Source organism: Hemicordylus capensis, chromosome 2 (genome assembly GCF_027244095.1).
Source record: "Hemicordylus capensis ecotype Gifberg chromosome 2, rHemCap1.1.pri, whole genome shotgun sequence".
Taxonomy (NCBI): Eukaryota; Metazoa; Chordata; class Lepidosauria; order Squamata; family Cordylidae; genus Hemicordylus; species Hemicordylus capensis.
In genome coordinates this window covers 213,542,088-213,555,338 of record NC_069658.1, presented here as the reverse complement: position 1 = coordinate 213,555,338, position 13,251 = coordinate 213,542,088, and the positions used below count along the sequence as shown (strand labels likewise).

At 35.6% G+C, this 13,251-nt stretch overlaps 1 long non-coding RNA gene across 1 annotated transcript; it reads right to left on the bottom strand.

Annotated features, from left to right (window-relative positions):
• Positions 1–2,255: 2,255 nt before the first annotated feature.
• Positions 2,256–4,502, bottom strand: LOC128341936 (uncharacterized). Its single transcript, XR_008314683.1, has 2 exons — positions 4,251–4,502; positions 2,256–2,640 (listed from the first exon to the last, which is right to left on the bottom strand). It is a non-coding gene; the product is annotated as an uncharacterized LOC128341936 (long non-coding RNA).
• Positions 4,503–13,251: the final 8,749 nt, after the last annotated feature.

The following is a 13,251-nucleotide window of genomic DNA, read 5'->3' as shown; positions in this document are numbered from 1 at the left end:
TGGAGTAAAGAACATAAGAACAGCCCTGCTGGATCAGGCCCAGGAAGGCCTATCTAGTCCAGAATCCTGTTTCACACAGTGGCCCACCAGATGCCTCTGGGGAGCCCACAGGCAAGAGGTGCGTGCATGTCCTTTCTCCTGCTGTTGCTCCCCTGCAACTGGGATTGAGAGGCATCTTGCCTCCAAGGCTGGAGGTGGCCTATAGCCACAAGACTAGTAGCTAGTCCTCCATGAATTTAAATTAGTAGACCTATTCTCCATGAATCTATCTAAACCCCTCTTAAAGCCACCTTGTGGCAGAGAATTCCAGAGGTTATGCGTTGTGTGAAAAAGTTGAAAAGTGAGTGAGGAAAACAAGAAGGAAACAGTAATTGCAAATCCGTTTTCTAAATATGAGCAAGTTAACAGCATTTCATGTGCTATGCTTGGTGTGCTGTGAGTTCTAAACAGTGTATATTGTGTATTTTGCATGCTCTGTAAATTTCACAACATGCGATAAGGAATTTATCCTCTGTATTCTGGCCTATGGTCTTTTGTGTAAACAAGTGAGCTTTGGAAAGGCATGCATACTAGGTAAGCACAGCAACATGATTGAGTGAGTGTCTCTTGACTGATGGGGCACAAATTTGTAGAAAGGGCACTTTAAATGCAGGTCAGTTCTGGACCACTGGTGGGTGCCTTTTTTCTGAGAAGAACAGTTCTTTTGCAGGTGCTTTCCAGACTAGCTGCTCAACAGTAGCAAAATGCCTCCGTTCAGGCAAGTTGCACTGAAAACGCAAACAGCCGGGGGAGCAGTCTCGCGGAAACTGAAAAAAGAGCAACTTTCTTACGCTGGATATACGATGTGCTAGCTCTATATCACAGTGATTAAATTCGAAACAGGCCATTGGAAATGTGAATTGCACCCTGATGTCTGTGTAGGGACTGCGGTGTCACAACACAGGAAGTGTGGAAGCACACTTTCGAGATCCAATGTGACCCCGTTGCAAGATCTAATCTGGAAAGTGCCCAGGTCTTCCCTTTTTGCCTTATTACGACTGTTCCCTCTAAGGCATGCGCATGTGCGCACGCTCACAAGTTTTCTGATGTCTGCTCAGTTAATTTTGGATCCTGCTCCGGTTGAATTAGGAAGGCCTCACTCTGAATGCACATGGTGCGCACACACTGCCTTGATACTGCCGCCCCGAACAAAACTCATTCCGCACAGAGATGGAAAAAAAATTAGAGGAAAAATTAGAGGCTTATTACTGTCCATTTTTGTTTTGCTGCTTTGCTTATTTATTTTTGTTAATGAAGTCTTTATTAATGAACAGTCTTTACTGAAACATTGAAGCAAGTGATTTTTTTGGTTTCCCCATGTTTCACTGAAGCAAGCCTATTTTCTTTTGTTCTTGTATTTTGCAAATGTGCCACTGGTGAAAGTGACTGTTTGTTTTCACTCAATCTTGCCTGTGTATTTTGTTTCCGTATCCTACTTTTGCTTCTGTATTTTCCTTATCACTCTTCATTTCCATTGGGGTGTACGGGCTCTATTTCAGCTTAGTCAAGGGACCACCTTTGCTAGTGAGACAGGTTTTGAGAACTATCCCTCAATGTCGCTATAGCAATAGCACTTACATTTATATACCGCTCTATAGCCGGAGCTCTCTAAGTGGTTTACAATGATTTTAGCATATTGCCCCCAACATTCTGGGTACTCATTTTACCGACCTCGGAAGGATGGAAGGCTGAGTCAACCTTGAGCCCCTGGTCAGGATCGAACTTGCAACCTTCTGGTTACAGGGCGGCAGTTTTACCACTGCGCCACCAGGGGCTATGCGTTTTCCTCAGTGTGTACGGGCATTTTGATGCGGGTGCAAGTCTGTTGTGTATGTTGGCAGTGCATTGTCTTCAGTGAAGGAGATGTTTCAAATCAAACCTCACTGTCAGTGGGGAAGGTTGTGTGTGGGGTTGTGTGTGGAGGAGCTTCTGGGAGGACCAGTGTGTAGGAAAAAGCCTGGGATTTGCCTGAGCAACAGTAGCCATAGACCTCCCACCGAGGGTTGCCATATTCTGACTCTTCAAATCTGGGTGCCTAATTTGCATGATATGTAACTTGGTTTGCAAATAATTTGCAAATGCAAATTAGCAATCAACCTTCCAGTTGACTTGTATTTGGCTTTGGATGTCTACCAACAATAGTTGGGGAAAATATCCTTGTCTGACCATTTTCCTTGACATATTAACAGCAGCAATTGAACAACAACAACAACAACAACAACAAAAAAGCACAGATTTTTAATTAAGGCTGCAATTCTGTACATACTTATTTGAATAGAAGATTTGATTGGAAGCGTACTTCTAAGTAGGCATACATTGAATGCAAAGCCAAGAAAGCCCTTAAACATTACAATACACAGCCTGGTAGGCAGGTAGTGATTCACATCAAAAGCAAGCTATCCTCTCAACTGCCTGATAGTGATCCCCTGCTGATAACAAACAAGGCAACATTCCTCAGGGGATTACTGTGCTTATGAAAGTGAAAGCCTCCCAGCTAGTCCCCTGTGCTCTTCCTCTCTTAATCCAAGTCCAGTGGTTGAGCAGAATAGTGACTGCATGTCTTGCTCCATAACTCCACTTCTACAAGGGTTAGACCTTAGCCTTAAAAAAAGAAAGAAAAAAAAGAAAGCCAAAATCCAGGTGAATCCGGGTGGGCTAAGCAATCTGGGTGAGATGCTTAAAATCCATTTTTAAAAATAATATTTTTTAAAAAATAAGTTTATTGCATTAATAAAAAGCAGAGCAAAACATACTTACATCTCTTGAAACATAAGACAAAATAAAAACTATAAAGTAAATCAGAGATTAGAAAGAAAGAAGAAATAAATAAATTTACTCTTTCCGCTGGCTGAAGTTCAAGAATAATTACAGTAGATGTACCAAACAAACTACAAATAAAACCCTGACCTCAAAGATAAATGATGACCTTGTCGAGTATTAAAGTTAATAAAAGGTTCCCAAACCAGCATAAATGACTCTATAAAGGTATTATTCACATAAGCAGTGACTTTAGAAATTATTATTATTATTATTATTATTATTATTATTATTATTATTATTATTAATTCAATTTCAAAATACAGGCATAGTCCCATAGTTTAAGAAACCAATCATCTAAAGATGGGATAATCGAAATATGCCAGTTAGTAGCATAGAGAATCCTAGCGGCAGTAATCATATATAGAGATAACTCATTAAACTTGGTAGGAATATAGGGCCTAGTCATATTATGCTATTGTTAACTGCCCAGAGATGAAAGTTTGGGATATATATATATATATATATATATATATATATATATATGAAAAAGTTCTGGCAGAAAGGGGAATTTAATTTCCAAAATTTGCTCCATTTTTGAATGAATTTGCATCCAAAACAACTGGGCTTTATTGCTAGTCCACCACAAATGATAAAATGTCCCCACTTGTTGGTCACATTTCCAACATTCCTTTGGGAAACGGTTGTCAATTTTGTTAATAGTCAGTGGGGTTATGTACTACCTAAAGAACATCTTATACCAATTTTCAATTACTTGAAGTAAATTTAACATTCTTCTTCCATTGATGTTCCCAATCAGAGATATCTACCGTCCTGTTAATATTCTGCATCCATTTTATCATACATTCTTTAATCTGCTCAGTTTCTGTCTCATATTTCAATAACAACTTGTATATCCTACCTAGCATATGGTCTATATTTTGATGTATTAAATCTTCAACATCAATTAATTCTCTGAGTTTCCCCCCTTATCTTTGTAGCTCTTTCTGCACAACCGAACTAATCTGAAGATATTGGAACCATGGAACCTGTTCTGATATTGTGTGGAAAGACTTCACCTTAGACTTGTCCCGAATTAAACTCTGTAAAGTATATGAGTTCTCTCTCCATAATTTATATCTGTAGGACATTTCTTCCTTATAAAAATAAACGTTCAAAATAGATGCCAAAGGAGATAAACTTGGACTTATCCTTTTTTATATTTATCCCAAACGTGTAAAAGACTGTTTCTGATGATAACCCACTGTTCCCTCAGAGCCAGCTCTCTAATTTAGAGTTGCGTTGGAGAACGCAATTTCTGTTTTAGACCGGGCGGTGGGGGCTGGGTCCAATCAAGCTTACTTCTCTCTCGGAAATCTTTCTGACCGATGCTAGTTGGCAGCCAATTTCTACGGTTTGGATTTAATTAATTATCTAAAGTTCAAGAAGCTCACCTTTCAAGTGATTGATGACAACTTGCTGGAATTCTTCCTGCGTTTCTGGGAAATATACTACAGAAGTCAAGACGCAGTTGTAAGTTTTCTTTGACTACAATTAAGGAGGGGAACTCAATCTTCTTGCTAAATATCGGAACTCAAGAGTTGAACTGATGATTAAAAAATTTTTAATACCAGGAAAAAGATCTTTTTAGTGGGAATTACTATTTTTTCTTTCTTTTCATTGCTGTTGGGCAAAGCTTATGGAAGAGGGTTTTGCTGTTCGCTGTTGAAGTTGTCTATCACTTTGTCAACCAATTATATTAAGAGGCGTTTCACACTACCATGAGAAAATTTAACTGCCAGAGCTGTGGTGCAGAACTGTTTATATTTGGGAAACACACAGGCTTTCATTTTCTCTCTTAAGATCAAGGACATTAAACCCTGCTGTGAAAGCGTTTCATTTTTTTTTAACCCTTCCTCTATACTATGAAAGGGGGAGGAGGAGAAGGGGGAAAAAGGGGGGGGGAACCAAAAGAGAGATAATGCAAAAAAAGCCACAGCAGAGTCAGACATATTCACAGTCCAGGAAATTTTCCCTTCCAAGTCCAGGTGTGGGGGAAACCAAAATGCCTGCAGATTTGGATCAGACACTGTCAGAAATGAAGCAGATACTCCAAACAAACGCTACTACTATTCAACAAGTTAGCTCTGATATGCTTTTAAGGCAGATACTTTCATGTTTTCAGATGAGGAGAGGATTAGTATTTTGAACAAGTCTTTTGGGACCACGGTACATACAGCACATAATTCTGTGCATAATGAATGGAACCAATTAAGTAACCTTAAACGCAAACAAGTTAAGTTACAACATCATGCCACGACATTAAAAGAATATTGTGAAGCTTTTAGAATCCCAGGGGGTTTAAGGATGAATAAGGCTCCTGCTATGTTCTCCTCGGATGCAAGTTTTCTGGTCTTCTATATTAAATAAATGTTCTTTTGATCTCATGCTCCTTATAATTAAAAAATCTTTTCAGGAGCATGAGGAAACACAAAATACAATTACTGAATTGGAGACCAAGTTACAGGACTCTATTCCTAGTGGTGATTTTGATTTAAAAATACAGGATATAGAACGTTCCTTACATAGATATCAGGATAAATTGAATGAGTTTAAGGAACGTAAATGGGAAAGAGACCGGAAAGACTATGAGTCCAATCAAGTTTATTTTGGGGCTGATCGGAAGACTCCTATTAGGAAATCTGTTAGATGGAGTGAACCCTTAAGTTTTTCAGAATCTGATGGCTCATCCAGTGCTCTTTTTGAGAATGAGGTCCCTGTTGGTAATAGACCACGTTTGGAACGGGCTTCCAAACGTTCATTTAGAGAAAAAAACTTTTTTCAACCACGATCATGCCCACAAACCAGAAGGAAAACATAGTGGTTAACATTAGTAGTCGAGCAATTTCTCCAATGGAGAATAAGGTCCTAAATTTAGGACTATCTTTTGTTCCATGGTCTTTTCATGACGAATTTAAATTAGAAGTAGATTTATTTAAACTGGAGAGACTTATCAAATTACGGGTTATGTATGGAGATACCCAGGAATCTGATTTAGATAAATTCAGACCCAAATCCCATTTTGTTCCTTATCTTGAACACCCTGCTGTCACGGTTTTTATGAATGAAGTTAAAAAAATCTACATAAATTGGAAAAAAATATAAATGCACAAAATTTAAACATGGTAATTTAACAAGGGAAGAATGGGAGACTATCAGGGTCTTGTCTAATGATGACAATATAGTCATAAAATCTGCGGATAAAGGTGGGGCTTTGGTTATTCAGGATCGGGAAAAATATGATCTAGAAATAAATACTCAATTAGCGGATCGGAATACATATATCCCTATAGGTTATGATCCCACTTTAAAAGTTCAAAAACTTATTAAAATTGTGGTCCAGGAAGCCCTAATGATGGGTGTGATCTCTGAGAGACTAGCAGAATTTTTGGTCAATAAATATCCCAGAGTTCCGATTTTTTATACCCTCCCCAAGAGCCATAAAAATTTATTTGATCCACCAGGCCGACCTATAGTTTCTGGCTACAACTCTGTTTTTGAACCCATATCGTCATATATTGAATACTTTTTGAAACCTTCGGTTCTCCAAATACAAACATATATTAAGGATACTCGAGATTTTATCACTAAAGTAGAAGGTATGTTGATTCCTAAGAACTCTGTACTTGTCACCTTGGATGTGAATTCATTATATACTAACATACCTTTAGAGGATGCACGTCTGGTCATTCAAGAAGTTCTGGATAATAGGTTAGATCGGGATCCCCCTTCCTATTTTCTAATGGAATTTGTGGATATTATTTTTGAACATAGCTATTTTCGTTTTAAATCCCAATTTTATTTACAAATAAAGGGTATAGCCATGGGAAATAAAATTGCCCCCAATCTAGCTAATTTGTTCATGTCTAAATTGGAGGACAACATCATATTAAATCCACTTCTTAATCCATTTTTTGAGGAAATTTTCTTTTTAAAAAGATATTTGGATGATTTTTTTTTAATTTTCAGAAATGTGGATAATTTTCAGAAATTTGATGAATGGCTAAATACCATACACCCTACTATTAAATTCTCTAGTCAAGTACATCATAGAACTATTCCCTTTCTTGATACCAGGGTGAACATTAGTGAATCTAATAGAGTTTTTTTCACATTATACACTAAACCTACAGATAGAAACGTTTTTCTCCATTATTCTTCGTTTCATCCTTTCCAATTAAAAAATTCTTTACCATACAGCCAATTTTTGCGGCTCAAGAGAAATTCCTCATATTCTAGAGATTTTGAATCAGCAGCTGAGAAATTGAGTTCTCAATTAAGGGAAAGGGGTTACCCCATTCAAGTTATACATAAGGCCAGATGTAGGACATAGACCTGTGATAGATCATCTTTATTAAGGACAGTTTCACATATTGATAAGAAGCCATCTCAAATCACATGGTCGATACAATATTCCTCTTTAAGCTATAAAATTAAGAATATCATTAGGCGACACTGGAGATTGTTATCAGACCTACCAGGCTGTACCAATTTTCCATTAATAGCCTTTCGAAAGAGTTCTAGCTTTAAAGATCTTTTGGTCAGAGCAGATAATCCTACTCGGAGGGAGGGCGTGGAACAAAAAGGTTTTTTTAAATGTGGTCACTGTGTGGCATGCCCCATGGCATTGCCAACCACTGAATATATGGATGATAATGGAAAAAATATATAAATTGAACTTTTTTGCTAATTGTTCTACTAAGAATATTATATATATAATACAGTGACCATGTTCCTTGAGATATGTAGGTATGTCAACTAGAACAGTCCGATCTCAGATCTTAGAACATCGCTCTCGCATTAGAAAAAAAATTTGGAATGCCCCATGGTGGATCATTTTATGTAGGCAGGACATTCCTTTAAAGATCTTCAATTTTTTGTTATCTATAAATATATACCAAAAGAATTTTCCCATGTCAATATTAAAACTGTCCTCTTACAGAAGGAGGCATTTTTTATATATCAGCTTCAGACCTTAGAACCTTTGGGCCTTAATCAAATGAATGATTTTTCCAGTTATTTATAGGTATTAACATACCGTTTATCTTTGTCTACTCTCCCCCTCTTTAGAGATTTATATGTGGATTGGAGATTACTGGGATTCGATTTAATTACATACTTGACTGATGGATTTCTCCTTTAAAAATAAGTTAGGTCTCTCTTTGTTAACAGAATGTATTTCATCACACTGTTATAGTTTTGATACATTTTTAATGAATTGTACTTTGGTTCCATGTTACATTTGTACAATAGAGTAATCAAATGGTACTAAATGTTTCATAGCTTATTTCAAAAATATCAATATATCAGTCACTTCTTACACATGCATTAAAAATAATTGGCTACTTGGCTGTAATTAGATAATGAAGCACAATCTTCTTTCTGATTAAAGGGGAAGGAAAACACCTGGTAGACGCTGTAAGATATATAATGGCTTTGCTAGCATTATAAAGTCAGTACTAGTTAGTATCCAGTAGGATTTCTGAATTCAGAAACCACTGGGTGGTGAAATATCACTATTGGAAGAAAACAAATGTGAGTACCATTATATAACTTATCTAACCTCTTAAGTTAATATAACCTGTTGGAAGTACTTTATATTGATATATGTGTTATTATATATTTAGCTCTTTTCTCCTGAGGAAGTCCTGCTTTTGCAGGAGGAAACAGGTCCATATTACCCTGGGATACCTGTTGGGCAAGGAATATCCAGGATATATACCTTCTGGACAAGGAATATCCATTCAGGAGCTACATCTACATAAGGAGCTGGTTAGGATCCAAGTTTTGGAAGAATTGTAAGCCACATTGGGAATTACAGCTTGAACATTCTACCAGTATTATTTGTTTGACAGGACTTCTGTCTTTTTTCATGAGCATTATGGACATTATTACTCTCATCCAGTTTCACATATTTCATCTGGAAGGGTCCAGTGTATTTCCAGTGTATTTTGTCCAATTCTTTGTTGCTTCATTATATGGATGTAGATTATCTTCATTTCATGTATGCTATGTTTGTAAATAGATTCTTACATGGTTACCTTACTATTCAGTATTTGGTTTTGTCCTTTTGATCCGTGTTTCCTCTTTTTTTGTACTGTCAGAAATGAAGCAGATACTCCAAACAAATGCTACTACTATTCAACAAGTTAGCTCTGATATGTTCCAAGTGAAACAAAATATACAACAAATTCAACAAGATACACAGACATTAAATGATAGAACATTAAAGATTGAAGAAACAGTTAAGAAATTAGCACAAGACAACAAAGAATTTAAAACAAGGGTTGACACGTTGGAGAAGGAAGTGGGATCACTGAAAGATGACAAAGAAAAAATATTAGATCAAATGGCATTGTTGGAATTAAGACAAAAATAGATTTTTAAGGTTTAGAGGCATTCCAGAGAAAGCTGGCCAAGACATCAAAAAATTACTTGGGGAGGAGCTCGCATCACTTTTGGGAATTACAGCTGGAGAGATGGAGGCACAGATTGAGATAGCTTTTTGTTTAAATTCGGATTTTGCGACAAGAAATAAATTAATTAAAGACTGCTTGGTGCAATTCAGTTCAAAATCAATTACTGAGCGAATTGTTCAGGCTCATTTTGCTACAGCTCTTACGATTGAAATCCAGCAGATAAAATTTTTGAAAGAAATTCCAACCAGAATTCTAAGAAAACGTAAGGATTACAAATTTTTGACGGATGCATTGAATGCTAATGGAATACGTTTCAGGTGGGAAATGCCGGAGGGAGTTTCTTTTTTCTATAAGGGTAAGAAGAATAGATTCACTGAGCTCCTTAAAGTGCAAGAATTCTGGCGGAAATATAAAAAAGACTTATCTCCTGAGCATCCAGTTCCCTCAACACATAACTCAAACTAGACCAGATGGATTACAAACTACGAGACCACAGGATTCTTTCTTGGAACATTAATGGGTTAAACTCAAAAGTTAAAAGAAATAGTCTTTCATTTCCTTAAGAAACAAAATTTGGACATTGTGTGCTTACAGGAGACACATATTAGAAAGCAAGATAGAAAATTTCTGGTCAACAAGGATCTAGGACAAGAATTTGTTTCCTCAGATAAGAAAAAAAAAAAAAGAGGGGTAGTATTTTATGTTAAACAACAATTTGAACCCAAATTGATTTTTAAAGATGAAGAAGGTAGGTTACTAGCATTGGAAATTTTAATTTCTGGAATTAAAATGGTGATAATTGGAATTTATGCCCCTAATGAAAAGAAAGTTGAATTCTATAATTATTTGGATCAAAAGATGGCTGAGTTGTCGAATGTTAATTTGATTATATTGGGAGATTTCAATGGTGTTGTTTCTACATCTTTGGACAGAAAATCTGATATATCAGATAGGAATTTACAAGGTAAACTTCCTAAAGCATTCTTTGATTTAGTAGAACACATGGATCTTTATGATTTGTGGAGAATTAAAAATTCAAATGCAAAAGAATATACTTATTTCTCTGAAAGATATCAATCACATTCAAGGATAGATATGGTTTGGACATCTAAAGCTATTACACCATGTATGAAAAGAATGGACATTTTACCTAGGACTTTTTCAGATCACAATCCAATTTGCTTTACATGGAAGAAGAAAGGAACGACTTCATTTCGCTGGAGATTGAATGAATACCTCCTGGAAAAAACAGATGATGTGGAGAAAGCCAAAAAGAAGTTAAAGGATTATTTTGAATTGAATTTAAATCAAGGAATGGATAATAAAATAATCTGGGACGCAAGTAAAGTGGTTATGAGAGGTTTTTTCATACAGCAAAATGCATACTTTAAAAAGCAAAGAGGATTGAAAAAAGAGACATTATTGATGCAGATGTCCAAAAAGGAAAGGGAACTATTATGGACCAAAGATAAGAAGATGGTTACTCAAGCTATCAAAATGTTACAACAACAACTTTCTATGTTAGTAGCAAACGAACTTGAACGGAACTTGAAATATGTTAAGCAAAGGACATTTGAGTTCGCAAACAATCCAGGCAAGTTGTTAGCCTGGAAAATTAGATCTGAGGGGGGGGGGAATTACATATCTAAAATACTTACAAAAAATGGGCTCTCTTATTATGGAAAAGAAATAAAAGTTGAATTTTATAAATATTATTCAGAATTATACAAAGGTAAAATAGTTGAAGACCAAAAATTGAGCAGTTTCTTAGGACCAAAAATATTCCAAAACTCTCTAAGGAACAAATAGAAATTATGAATGCTCCGATAACAATCATGGAAATAACAGAAGCAATAAATCAAAGTAAGTCCAACAAGGCCCCAGGACCTGATGGATTGTCAGCTTTGTACTACAAGTCATTTAAAGATAAATTTTTACAGCCTTTTCAATGGACTATGAATGATATTTTACAAAAAGGGATTATGCCAGATTCGTGGAAGTATGCAAATATTGCAGTAATCCCAAAACCAGATCAAGACTTAACGTTAGTCAAAAATTATAGACCAATCTCACTTGTAAATAATGACTACAAACTTTTTGCTACCATTCTGGCAAGAAGAATGAAAGTTATATTAAGACATTTTATTCATGAAGATCAAGCTGGCTTCTTGCCAAAGAGACAATTGAGAGATAATGTGAGAACAGTCCTGAATGTATTGGAGTATTATGAAAAACATAATGATAAACAGATGGCGATGATTTTTCTGGATGCAGAGAAAGCTTTTGATAATGTTTCGTGGCAATTTATGTGGAGATTATTAGATGTAATGGGTGTTGGCAACAACTTTATTAGGGCAATTAAGACAATTTATTTGGAGCAATATGCTAAGATTATTTTAAATGGGGAATTATCAGACAACTGTTAAATACAAAAAGGGACTAGACAAGGATGTCTACTTTCCCCACTGCTTTTTATTCTGGTTCTAGAAGTGCTTTGTAGAAGTATTAGAGAAGATGATAAACTACATGGTCCCAAAATTGGGAAACAAGATTACAAGTTGAGAGTCTTCGCGGATGATGTTGTGTTTTTTTTAGAAAATCCAATGGATAAGATTGGAAGACTCTTGGATAAAATACAACAATTTGGCCAATTGGCTGGATTTTATATAAATAAGGCCAAAACCAAGGTTCTGACTAAAAATATGGATCAGAAATCTAAGGACAGATTCTCTGAAATAAGTGAGTTGAAAGTGGAGAAGAAAATCAAATACTTGAGGGTCTGGTTAACTAACAATAATTCTTTGTTGTTTACAAATAATTATGTTAAAATATGGAATACAGTGAAAATTGATTTACAAAGATGGTCTAAATTGAATTTGTCTTTAATGGGAAGAATTTCAGTGGTGAAAATGAATGTTTTGCCTAAAATGTTATTTCTCTTTCAGACTATCCCTATAATCAACACTTTAACTTGTTTTAAGCAATGGCAGAAGGATATAACTAAGTTTGTTTGGCAAGGGAAAAGACCAAGAATTAATTTTAAGAATTTAATAGATGCAAAGGAAAGAGGTGGTCTTGCCTTGCCGGACTTAAGGTTGTATTTTGAGGCTGTTTGTTTGATGTGGCTAAAAGAATGGATAACATTAAGAAACCCGAGAATACTTGACTTGGAAGGATTTGATAGAAGGTTTGGATGGCACTCATATCTGTGGTATGAAAAGAACCAAAATACATAAAGACTATTTGAACCATTATGTAAGAAGGAGTCTAATGAGGGTGTGGCTAAAATATAAAAATTGGTTGGAACCTAAAACTCCATTATGGATATCTCCGATTGAAGCCTTATCACGTAAAGAAGTAAATATGCAAACGCATTGGGGTACTTATAGGGATTTGTTATATTTCCAGGAAAAGGACTGTAAGTTAAAAAGTTTAACTGAAATATAAAATTTGGTTAGAGATTGGTTTCAGTATCATCAGTTAAATGAAATACTGTATATAAGAAGGATTTTAAAGTTGGATTTGAGGATCAGATTTCTAGCTTTGAGAAGGAATTATGTGAAAATGATGAAAAATTAGTTTCTAAAATGTATAAACTTCTACTTTTGGAAGAGACAAGAGAGGAAGTGGTTAAAATGACCATGATAAAGTGGGCTCAAGATGTGGGTCATAATATAGAAATGGCAACCTGGGAAAAATTATGGAAAACTGATTTAAAATTTACTGCATGTTATGCTTTAAAAGAAAATTATTATAAAATGATGTATAGATGGTATCTGACACCAAAAAAATTGGCATTAATGTATAAAAATGTTTCAAACAAATGTTGGAAGTGTGGACACTCTGAAGGTACTTTTTTTCATATGTGGTGGACCTGTGGGAAGGCTAAAACCTACTGGGATATGATATATAATGAGTTAAAGAAAATATTTAAAATGACATTTCCTAAGAAGCCAGAATCCTTCCTGCTGGGGAT